Raw genomic sequence first — 12263 nt, forward strand, 5'->3', positions numbered from 1 at the left:
GTTAGCTCAGGAAGCTGAGAGCTAACTAAGCATACTATAAGCTTTGTAAAAGATTTTTAATCAAAATGAGGGAGCTTCACGGAGCCTATACAAAGGGGGGTCAGAGAGTAAGAGTGAAATAGAACCAGGGGCAACGTTTGTGAGGTGGGACTTATAAACACTGCTCACTAGGGAGGAGCACATTCCAGCGGGTGCCTGGGACACTTCAGTAAGGTTTTCCAAAGCCAGGATGAAACATCCCTCAAGCCTCCCCACCACCATGTACTCTGGATGTTTCTGAGGGTAGAACTCCATGTGTCAGAACTCCATTCCTTTTTAAGGCCAAATAATATTCCATCGCACGTCAGTACCACATTTTGTTCATCCATTTATCTGTTCATGAATACTTGTGTAGTTTCCAGCTTTGGGCTATTGTGAACAATGCTGTCATGAACATTGCATACAAGTATCTATTTGAATCCCTTCTTACTGTGGTTTTAATTTGCATTTCCCTAATAACTAAAGTTGCTGAGCTTCTTCTATACATGAGCTTATTTGCCACCCGTTTATATTCTTGGGTAAAGTGTTCAAATCTTTTGTCTATTTTTAAAAACTGTTCTGTTTGCTTTTTAAGAAACTGTTGTGTTGTGAGGGTTCCTGACGTATTCTAAATACAAGTCCTTTGTTGGATATATATTTTGCAAATATTCTCTCCAAGATGTGGCTTTTTATTTTCATAACAGTGGCTTTTGAGGAGCAAACGTTTCTGATTTTGATGAAATTCAATTTACTGGTTTTCTTCCTTGTATAGTTCATGTTTTTGTGTCCTAATATTTAAGAAATCTTTTCTAAACCTATATTCTCTTTTAGCAGTTTTATAGTTTCAGCTTTTAAATGTAGGTCTATGATCCGTTTCCAGTCAACTTTTTTATATGGTAGGATACCAGCATCAAGGTTCATTTTTCCTTGCACATAGCTTTCCAGTTGCTCCCAGCCTGGTGATGTTTTAGCAGCACTCGTAGACTGGCAGCATTTGTGACCCTGTTGCTCCGTCCTCAAGTCTGGCTCTGACTTAGGCCCTCAGAGGTTCTATCTGAACAACACTTGCATTCTATTGCTTTAACAGTTGCACATATAAGAATTTCACGTTGAGTTTCTTTTAACCCTCCAGACCATTCTCCTTTACTGAGTGCCCACTATGTACCAGGAAGTCTATTATTTGCTGGAGTTATACAAAAATAAAGGTGGCCCTGGCATTCAAGAAAATAACTACACAAAATTTTGTTTGTGTGTCTCATATTTTATCAACTGAGATTTCTGTGTTGTAATTTTTTTTTTTTAATCCAGCTTCTTATTACAGGGGATTTTGAGAGCAGATACAGAGTAGAATTAACTGAAACTATCACTAAGGTGGTTCATTTACTTCCATTGCTTGCTGGTTGATTTATTTAGTTTTATTCCCAAAGTATGAGGACTGAAGAGCTGAAAGAGACAAGAATGCCCAGACCACAGATTATGACCAGAGAACTCTGAGTACAGGTGATTATGATCTGACGTGTTCTCTGGGGGTACAGTCAGGAAGTTGCCTCTCCTTCTAATACCTCCACATGGTTAACAGCATGTACAAGCTCAGAAATAACAGAATGAGAATTCTAAAACTGTTGGCCTTCTGAATTCTCCCTCCGCTAGGAAGCACTATTCCAGCCAATAATTTTTTTCATGCTTCTCTTAATATGTGTTTAACCTGGTTAGCTCACAAAGAGGGGAAAATTTTAAGCTAAGTAATACAAAGATTGATTTTTCTCCCATTTCAGTTATCAGGGCAGGAGATAGGGAAAATAAAAATATTGGACAAAATTCCAGAGTATTTTGCCCCAGGGTTGCTAGCACTGGTATCTCACCCATTACCAATTCTCAGCTATTGAAGGCCTGCAATGTTTGATGTTGTAGAGAACAGAAGACTCAAAATACATGAGCCTTGAGATCAACAGTTTGACCTTCCAACAAGCCCGTTCTCTTCTTGGGTGTGCTTCCTTTTATTTTTTATTTTTTGGCCCACTTAATTTTATGATGTACAGCATCCTAAAACTATAAACTACTGGTGGTCATAACGCTTACGTGGCCTAACCCAGGTTTCAAAAAATGTTGAATGAATTGCCATCATTTAATAATTGGGAAATTGCCCATTAAAAATCTGGATTTCCAGCTTCTCTCTGAGAATTGGAAGGCCTGGCAAATCTGGGCTCACATTCCTGCGTGGCCACAGTCAGCTAAACTCCAGTAACAGCTGCTCCCTTTAAGACCAGACATTTGGGCTCCAGTCTCTCCCGAGCTGGCTTTCCTGATGGCACCTTTCCTACCTGGATTCTTCAAGATGGTGGTTCTTGAACCTGGCTTCAAACTGTCAGGAATCACGTGAGGAACTTTTAAAGCTACTGATGCCTCTGTTGCAACCCCCAAAGATTTTGATATAATCCATCTGTTGTGTAATCCAGGCGCTGGGATTTTTATAAGCTCCCCAGGCAATTCCAAAATTGAGGACACCTGTGTAAGAGCATCTCAAAGTTTAACTTGCATACGAATCACCTGGGGACCTTATTAAACTGCAGATTGTGATTCAGCATGCACGTCTGGGATTCTGCATATGTAGCAAGCTCCTAGATGGTGTCAGTGCTGCTGGTGTATGAGAAGTAAGGCTCGAAGGCATTTGTCTTTTTTATTTTGATTTTGAACCCTAAACTACAGACTTAGGTTTCAAGTCTAATGGAAGCTTATTCTAGCACTCACATTATTGAAGTAGCTGGAGTGATGGTGGCAAATGAGAATGTACTACTGGTCCTCTTTGGGAGGGTACATCTCAGCTTGCTGTGGCCACTGAAAACCTTTTGGTGTTGGGGGTCCTTGACTCCCATAGGTCTGCCTTCCAAACCACCTTTGCTGTCACCAATTATACATGACAACCCTCTCTCCCTTTGGCAAACTGTACCTCCTTTGACATTTTGAGCTCTTTGATGGTGGCACCACTGTCATCACCAGTTCCGCTGTTACTGATCGCACAGTAGTGTTTGTGCGTTTATTTGAGCGTTTTATTGCAGTGGTTTCAGTTTGTGTTCCCAGATGCCTTAGGCCTGGAGCAATGGTTCTCAAACCCTAGCATGCCACTTGGAAGGTGTATTAAAACAGATCCATAGGCTCCATCCCCAGTATGTCTGATTCATTGAGGAGAGAATTTGCATTTCCAACAAATTCCCAAGAGGGAATGCCATGGCTGGTCCAAAGACCTAGAGGCGCCCTTGGTGTCACCACATGGCTTCTCATAACAGTTACATTTTTGGAGTCCAGATAAGATTTGATTAAAGGAAAAGGTTATTTTTTAAAATTTTGAATACTGCTGTTTTGGTGACTTTTGCTTTAATTATTTCATAGAAATTAATAGAAAATAAAAATAAATAAAAATTTGAATATTAGTGATATGGCAGGGAGGTATCAGTTTAATAAAGATGAAACAAAGACTAAACTTATTCAATTATGGAAAGAGAACCATATTGTCCTATCATGGAACACTCTTTGGACTTAACGCTATGTGTTCAAATATGACAGAAAAATATTAAAGAAAAAACAACATATACTGGAAATAAGTTGTTGAAGTCTATCTAGAAAAGGAAGCTTGATTAAGGATTTCATGCTATTTTTAGGTTTGGGGGGAATAGAACCCCATTATAGCAGTATATAAATGTCTTTCCAGGAATTCATCGTGTATAAAAGGAGACAGCTGGTGAGGTTTCTTCAGACGCAAGCCTAAAGGAAATACAGCAAACGTCACAGCAGTTACATCTCAGCTTATTGGACTGGATCAAAGTAACTCTATCTCAGGGTGAGACGCCTCATTTCATTTATAAATCTCAGGCAAACAATATATGAGGTCCTTCATTTCACAGGATGGGTGGGAATCATGTAGCTTAGTAAACTTCATATTTACTTTTAGATGAAGTGGATTCTTAAACAACACAAGTATCTGTCTGCTTTTGTATCTCCACTTCAAGAAATATGCTGTAATAACAAAAATGCCAGGGCCTGAAGACCCTAAAGTAGAACTAACTTGTCCGTTAGAATGTGAGTCACCTTTAAGAATGATTATATTTCCTTAGGACAGTCAATAAATTTCAGGATATTCTTTACTTCCAACGCCCAGAGGAATAAACCACCAAATTCTAAGTTTGACAAAAGTCTAAGTGCTTGGTTAAAAAAAAAAAAAAAGTAATATTCTTGCAAGGAAATTGGGAAAAGGGCTCTAGGGCAAGTAGGCTGGGCGGGTGCAGGTCTCAAAACCGCAGAGAGAGGAATCTGGGAAGAGCTTTTTAAAAAGCGGACTCAACATGTTTTCACGGGCGAAAGAGGAACAGAGGGTGCTGGTATCCCATCCTACTGTCAGAGGAAGGTTTGAATCAACGTCAGATTTTTCTTGAGCAACTAAAATAATGACGACTAGCTGAAGAGTGTGCATTTGAAAATTAACAAATTTAAGGAACCGTACAATTCACATGAGCTTCCTCCACCGACCCCATGAGCAACCAAGGGGCCACGGTCTGCCTGAGCGACCTACATTTGCTCTGTCATCTCAGGACTGCGAGGGATCAGCCAGCGTGCGCCCTCCTCATAAAACTCTGCCCTTCTGGCGGGCCGGGCCGGCTCCCGGTGGCGGCAGTGCCAGCCAGGCTCCTGGAGTTCTAGGCAGGCTGCGGGCGCTAGTCCCTCCGGTTCACCCTTTCACCCCTCCTTCACCCCCAGGCGCTACGCGGGGTGGCGAGGATTTTCCGCCCACTCCCGCGGCCGCGCTGGCGAGGCCATGAATGGCAGGGCCTCGCGGCTTTGGCGAGCCTGGAATCCGAATCCTCCCCGTCCCAGCCACTCCGCTGGGGCGCTGGGGGCTCGAAAGAGGCTGGGGTTTGTTTCAAGACACTGAGATTAGAGACGCAGCTTCTAAGTCGGAATTTGTCCTCGATCTTCCCCTGACCCGCCGCCTCTGGTCTCGAAGACGCCCGGCAGCCGGCTCGGCCGCAGGCGGGCAGCAGCCTGGCCGGCCCGGAGGGCGCAAAGCCAGAGCGCTCGGCCCGGCAGCCCAGGGCATCCCCGCGGCTGGGGGCGGAAGGCGAGCCCGGCAGCAGGAAAGGTTCGCAGGGCTGGAGCTCCACCCCGCTGGCCGCCGGGCTCGGGGGCCCGCAAAGTGAACAGCAGAGGCGGAGGGCTCGGGGCCAGCGGAGAGGGGCGGAGACGCGGGCGCCGGTTGGCGCGGGCTCGGGGGCGGGGCGCGCGGGGCGGGGCCGGAGGCGGGGCCGGCCGCCGGGCGCTGGAGCTGCCGGCGCACGGAAAGGAGTCGCGAGCATCTGGAGCGGAGTTGGAGGAAGCGGCGGCCGCGGCCGGGGCGGCGGGGAGCGGGTCGGGAGACGGCGAGCTTGGGTCGGGAACGACCGGCGGGTCGGAGCCTGGTCAGGGGCGCATCGGAGCCGTGCGCGCAAGAGGCTGCCGCTGCAGCCTGGGCCCCGCAGAGGAAGGAAGCCGGCCGGCGGGGGAGGTAGGCGGCAGCAGCGGGTCCGGGTGTGTGCTCCGGAGGGGGAGGCGGTGCGTGCGCGCGCGGCCACCGCCGCTCTCTTCCTGTCACCAGCAGCCGCTTCTCCTTCTGCAGAGCCGAGCCGGGGGAAGCGAGCCGGCCGCCGTCCTCCCTGCCGCCGGCATCTCCCGCCCGCCGGGCAGCCGCGGGCCCTCCTCGCGGCCAGCGTCCTGCGTGCCCCCGGCCACCTCGCGGCTCCCGTTTCCCTAGTCCTCTTCCGAGCGAGTTGTGCGCGCCGCCGGGCGCATTCGTCCCTGGAGTTGCAGGCGAACTCGGGCTTCCGCCACCCCTCCGTCACCTCACGCTTCTGTGGGTCCCCACTGTCGCCTTGCTGCAGTTTTCCGGCGCCTTTCAGCAGAGGAGAGCGCCCTGACCGCTGCCTTTGCGTTAGCAGGAAGGAGCTATGCCTTCCCCCGCGCCCTCCGGCTGCACCCGGGTCGCTGCCCGGGCCCTTCTCCGGGGCGAGCGGGGCGGCGGGGGTCCCCGGAGTTAGCCCCCAGCCCCCGCCCTCCGAAGTTCGCCTCCCTCCTCTTCCGGGGTGGGGGAAGTGCGCCTCGGGGCGGCCGGTCATTGGGACCCTAACTCGGCGTGTGGTGCCGACCGGGCCTGGGCAGGTTGTTGGAGGCAGACTTAATGGGGTCTTGGAACAGCCCGGAAATCCAGGTTTTTTGTAACGCGGGGCGAGGCTGGAGGGACCGGCCCAGCAATATGGAGCCGGCTAGAGAGAGCGAGAGAGCGTGCAAACCCGAGCTGAAAGATCGTGGGGAATTGTCTGGAATCCACAGCTCTCACACTCACTTCCCAAGGGCAGAAACTGCCCCGCAGATCACAAGACAAAGAGAACAGGAAAGCTCAGGCCAACCGCTCCAGTGCAGAAATGTACTTTGGTAACCAGAATTCGATCATGAAATGTAAGGGTGTGAGCGGAATGGCTGTTACATGTTGAATGCAGAATGTGTGTGGACTGGATTTGGGGAAATTCTTCTGCTTCTCTGGGCGCAGTTAAGATCAGAAGGGTCTCACTTATACCGTTAATCCCTGGTGGAGCTGCAGCACTGTTGGTATCTGAGTATGAGTTTACTCTGTTTGGGGGTTTTGTGACTTTAGAAGTGATAGGGGTTTGGGGGGCTTTTTTTTTTTTTCTCAGTTCTTTTCCTCTTTGTCAGTGCGAAGTACGAATGGATAAAGCAGTTCCGGGTTTTGAATGCAGCATAAGATTGTCATTTCAGTGTGATGGGGCTGGAGTTTTAGTTGTTAGGCGGGACATTCACAAAGTAAGTGACCCAGGGGTTATGTGGAATGGTTTTTGTTTGTTTGTTTTTTAATATTTCATTAGCTTGTCTTGCGTTTGGCAGCTTTAAAAGATGGTTAGGTATTAGCTAGAAAAGGTCAGAGTAGGAAGACAAGTTTATTTCTGAGACAGGCTATCAGTAATGGGGCAAATCATCAGGAATTTGGTGACTTCTGCACAGAAGGCCACAAACATCTTTTATTGTTGGAAGAGAAAAAAAAAGCACCCTCCTAGCCATAATTTTTTGATAGATTACACTGCCTTGAAATAAACAGCTTTTAAAAAGCATAGATGATAGTTTTCTTAGAAACAAAAGTTCTTAAACTTTGGGAAGCAAGTGTTTTGGTCATTACAAAGAAAATACCCTGAGCGATTTTTTCGGGGGATCCCTCTTCAGTTTGGGAAGGTGTGTTTGGTTCAGAATCAGGCTTAAACTGGAAAGGCTGGTGGAGGAGGCTCTCTGCCTTGCAGAAGTGTTGGGTTATGTCACTGCTGGCCTCTTCAGCTTTTATATGACAATTGCAACTAGAGAGTTGTACTTTTTCCATAGAAGTGTATAGATTTTTGTGGTTGGAAGAAAGTTTTATATATCTGATACTGGCTTTCAAAGTGTGATGTGCATTTGCTTTTTAACTTTCAGCTTGATTTGGGACCTGTTCTTGTCAGTTGCATAGCAGATAATTTGCATTGTACACACTACTATCTGCTGTTTTATCTGTTTTTGTAAAATGATGGTATCACTGTGTCTTTTCACCTCTGTGATGCTGATAGCCAAGGTGAAAAAGCATTTCACTTCCCATTGATTAATTATATTGTCTTTCCATAGCTGTTTCTTTAAATTTCACTTTATTAAGAACAGTAAATCCCCACAACATTAAGTTGGTTTTGGGAAACAGAAGTGATACAATAAGTCATAGGTGATACGTATTTTGGTTATTGACAGTGATGATGGTAGTACGCATTTATTTGCTCGAAGTGTTAAGTGCACCTAAGCTAGTTTTTGAAGGGTTTTGGTATCTTCAGTGCAAGCCTGCTCCACTTACTCAAATTTTGTGTTATTAAGAGTGTTGCCCATATATTTAATTAAAATTTTCCATGAATGCCCCGTATTCTTAGGCTAATATGTTCGTCAGAATCTCCTTTTTTTCTTAGGTAGTTCAAGGGAGTATTCTAAAAAGGCATCCACTCTGAAAGATTGTCCACATGCTCATTAAAACAGAAACAATTCTAGTTCAGCTCTCATTGAGTTGCATTTTGTCATATGCAAAATGAGTTTTAGTGAATAGAGAGATGGTCAGTGAGCACATTGAAAATAAAATGATTTCATGGTCAGGTAGAATATAGAAAGCTGAGATCATGTTTGCATTTGGTGTTTTGCTTTTAATTCTCCCACAACTGGGGCATACACAATGCAGAAGAAAAAGGGAAGTGCCTTTTTCAGTATATTATACATTTAGACGGGCCCCCCACAGCTCTTCTGTCTTTTGGAGGATACAGGGATTTGCCAGTGAAGGCAAGAGAATGGAGCATCTTACTGAAGCCCTCAGAAAACAAGAAGTTACTTATCAATGGAAGGAAGGGATTATCACTTCATTTTTACCTTAGAAGGCATAATATCAATTATATAACAGCTTTTAATAAAAAACTTAGGTTGTAATTAATTTAAAAAATATTCATCCTATTTATTGATTTTTTTCCCCGTCTCCTCCACCTACACCCTAATGTGATTACCTGCCATGGTTCTGCCAACTCTCTTATTGGAATTACTTGCTTAAGAGAGTGGCAATTAAAGGCCATTTCATGTACGTTATGCCAAAGCAGCTGAAAATAGACTATGTAATTACTCCTAAACTTGTCTGTTTGGGTGATGTTAGGGGTTTTGTCTATTTATTTATTTGAAAGGATAGAATGAGTGTAGTGTACCTTTTGCTTTAAAAAAAAAAAAATCTACAATAAAAACATCTTTGGAGATTGTATCCTCCCAACATTGTTTTCCTTAAAGTAAATCCAATACGTACCCCCAGGCGCCTGCAATCAAAATAGTTTTCATGTTAACCATCACCCAGAGAGTACTGCGAGTACTGCGATCACAGGAGTCCAGCAAAAGTGAGGAGACTCCAGCAGTGGGTGGAGAGAGTGAAGAAAGCAAGGTGCCTGGGCCGGGCTGGAGTGCTTTGCCCCTCTCCTTTTGCGCTGGACCCCCAGTGATCTGGCCCCGGCGCCCAGCCCCAGGATCTAGGGCTGTAACAGGAGGACGCTGCTGCCTTCAGTCCCTGGAGGACTGCATGAGCGCTGTCACCTTTTCTCTTTGAGGGCAGCTAGGGACCAGCCACCAAACCCTGCTGGAGAGGAGTGTTGTCCCCTAACTCCACCCCCTGCCTCATACCACCCTCTCACGCAGCCCTGGCCCCTCCCAGGTCTCCTTTGCCCTGACCTCTATAGAGCCACCCTCTGCCTCAGGACTAGATGGGCAAAGTCCACGAGCAGCCCTTATCTGTCTATCTATTTACTCTGAAAAGGAGTTAAAGAAACAGTGGAGAGGTTTATTTTGGCTAGCTTGAGGATTCTTTCAGTAGAGTTTGCAGCATTTAGAAGCAGTGCAAAAGAAAATTCTTGGCAAATGTTCTGGTTTTAAAATGAATTCTATAAGTGGTAGTAAGTGGCAATCAGTATTAATAGTAATGATAGTAGTAACAATAATCCTACTATAGCTGTGGTTTACTAGGCATGTGACTTAAGCAAATTATTTAACTTCTCTGTGCTTATTTTCCAATCTGTAAAATGGAGATGAGAATCATACCCGGGATGGTTTTAAGGATTAAATGAGTTGACATATGCAAAACTGGAAGAAGTGTGCCTGGCCCCTAATAAGCACTATGTTGCTGTTAATTAAGCTCTAATGATCAAGCATGGAGCGCAGTCTTTGTATAAATAACTTTCTTTAATCTTCGTAATAAATAGTGGCACAGAGAGGTTTAAGTAACTTGCCCAAGTTCAAACATTTAGGCACCAATGGGGACAAACATCTTTGAGTGTGAAACGCAGTGCTTTACTCACCTTCTTGCTAAGAATTTTACACAGTAGCATTGTATTTTCACAAGAGGGGGGACTCTAGATTGTCTGCTTTAGTCCTCGCATTCCATGGCCGCCTCCTCAGGGCTTCTTCCCCGGGATGATGCAGAGAACTAGAATGGTCCATCCCATGGCCTTTTCTGGGTGATGGAATATGTTGCTCAGGCTCTGGAAGCCACAGCCTCCCTGTGGTGACCACTGAGCTTGAGAACTGCCTCCAGCTGGGTCTGAGTCTCTGCCCCTCGGCAGTGCTCCGCTATCCCATCACCTTGCTTTCTGGAGAGCCCTGTGTCCTTGTTGTTTGACCGGGGCTTGTCCTGTCCCCCCACCCCCATATCCCCAACCCCCAGAGGGCTTGCGGGCAGGAGTTGTGCCCTAGGTGCCCTGCTTCCCCAGAGTGCAGACCCAGCCCTGAGCGCGGCAGCCTGGGACACGTTCTGGTTGGTTTGAAAAATGAATGGAGATACTTGAGGACTGTGGCTTGGGGCTTCCTCCGAGCCCATCATTTTATTTTGTTTTAATTGAGGTAAAATTAACATCCCATAAAATTTTACCCTGAGCCCATCATTTTAGCTTGAAATTCATTATGTTAGTAGGAAATTTTAACTGTTCAGTTTGATTTTCATGATTTCCAGGAGACTATTTTGAAAGGTAAAAAGAGTTTTAAATAATGAATTGTGCATTTTGTTTTTTAAAAAGGCTGTGTGAATTTAGTTAGGGAGCTTGCCCTACTCAGAGCTACCACACTGAAGATGGAGAGGTGAATTATAGGTCTGGGGGCCCAGGAACCTCTCTGTAGCTTTGCAGCTGGATTGAAAGTCCATTTTGTGCTGGGACCCAGGGCCAAACTGCTGACTTCATGGCAGGATAGAATCACACGATCAGGTTATATTCTTGATTTATTTAAAGTGATTTGAAAGCATCCTTTATTCCTGCCTCCCCACCAAGTTTGCTAAATCCCCGTCCTTTGTGAAAGGGGAAGGAGTAAGTCAACAAAGTCAGAGGACTTTTCAAAGAATTTTGTTTGGTTCTTTGCCCAAACGCCTGCGGGTTAGAGGGTTTAAATTGAAAATTTACTTTCAAGCAGTTGTACATTAAAAAGTCATGGATTGCTCCTTGTCGAGCATCAGAAACAACTTTATTCTGAGGAACAGAATGGGAATTGGTCGGTGTTTTAGCAGAGAGAGAAAAATCTGTCTTCCGAGTAATGGTATTGCAGGCAGTCTTTGAAAGGCTTGAAAGACAGGAGCAAAATAATTCCCGTGAAGGAACTTTTGAACTGTTGCATATGATGTTCTGTATGAGTAAGTTAATTTGTTATTTGTTCCTAGGACTCCTTTATACCTTTTGTTACAGTAACTTAGGTTATGTACTGTCTTGGAGCATACGTCATAAAACTGCCTTGGTTATTTGAAAGCATTAGATTATCCACATATAAAAATCTTAACTGTGGAAATAATTCTGTTGAAGCTGGCTGGAAACATTTCAATGAACAGGTGTATGTAGCCAAAGAGGTTGGAGGGGTGAGCTTGTGAATCTGGGCACCATGTAGTTTCGGCTCCGCACTGATCACAGGAGAGTGATCTAGGCGCTACCAGTGCCCCGGTCTGCTGAGTCTTCTGCTCTGTGGGTGAGAGAGAAATTTGAGGGTGAGACAAAAGAGAACTTGCCAGTCCTCTAAACGTGATAGCCCTGGTGACTGTGGACGATGCTTCACTTACACCCCCAGGGAGGAGCTGAGCTGTTAGAAATTGTGCGGTGAGGGGCCTGGGGTAGCAGCAGGGGGCATAGATGCCAAGAAGCATGTAGGTGACAGAAGCTGAAGCTTGTAGAGCAGAAATGGGCAGGATTCCAGAAGAGGGCGGCCTTCCAGAAGTGATGTGCCCAGTATTCTTTGATTCACTGGTTCATGGACTTCTTTGGCAAGGATGCATCTTTTTTTTTTTTTTTTAAAGAAGTTTATTTATTTATTTATTTATTTATATTTGGCTGTGTTGGGTCTTCGCTTCCATGCGAAGGCCTTCTCCAGTTGCGGCGAGCGGGGGCCACTCTTCATCACGGTGCGCGGGCCTCTCCCTGTCGCGGCCTCTCTTGTTGCGGAGCACAGGCTCCAGACACGCAGGCTCAGTAGTTGTGGCTCACGGGCCCAGTTGCTCCGCGGCATGTGGGAGCCTCCCAGACCAGGGCTCGAACCCGTGTCCCCTGCATTGGCAGGCAGACTCTCAACCACTGTGCCACCAGGAAAGCCCCAGCAAGGATGCATCTTAATGAAGTCTCTTTGGAAGAAAATCTGCGTGGTCCAAGTTGCTAAGT

General features: G+C 46.0%; 1 protein-coding gene across 2 annotated transcripts in view; it reads left to right on the forward strand.

Annotated features, from left to right (window-relative positions):
- Positions 1 to 5349: 5349 nt before the first annotated feature.
- The window catches only part of PIK3R1 (phosphoinositide-3-kinase regulatory subunit 1), an 86507-nt gene continuing 79593 nt past the window's right edge, over positions 5350 to 12263 (forward strand). Inside the window, exon 1 of one of the 2 annotated variants that reach the window (XM_059916518.1) lies at positions 5350 to 5551. The gene's annotated coding sequence lies outside the window, so the exon portion shown is untranslated. Of the gene's footprint in view, positions 5552 to 6198; positions 6499 to 12263 lie in introns of those variants that run through there. The other variant, XM_059916519.1, reaches the window with a different exon arrangement.

The sequence above is a fragment of the Balaenoptera ricei genome, chromosome 3, assembly GCF_028023285.1.
Source record: "Balaenoptera ricei isolate mBalRic1 chromosome 3, mBalRic1.hap2, whole genome shotgun sequence".
Lineage (NCBI taxonomy): Eukaryota > Metazoa > Chordata > Mammalia > Artiodactyla > Balaenopteridae > Balaenoptera > Balaenoptera ricei.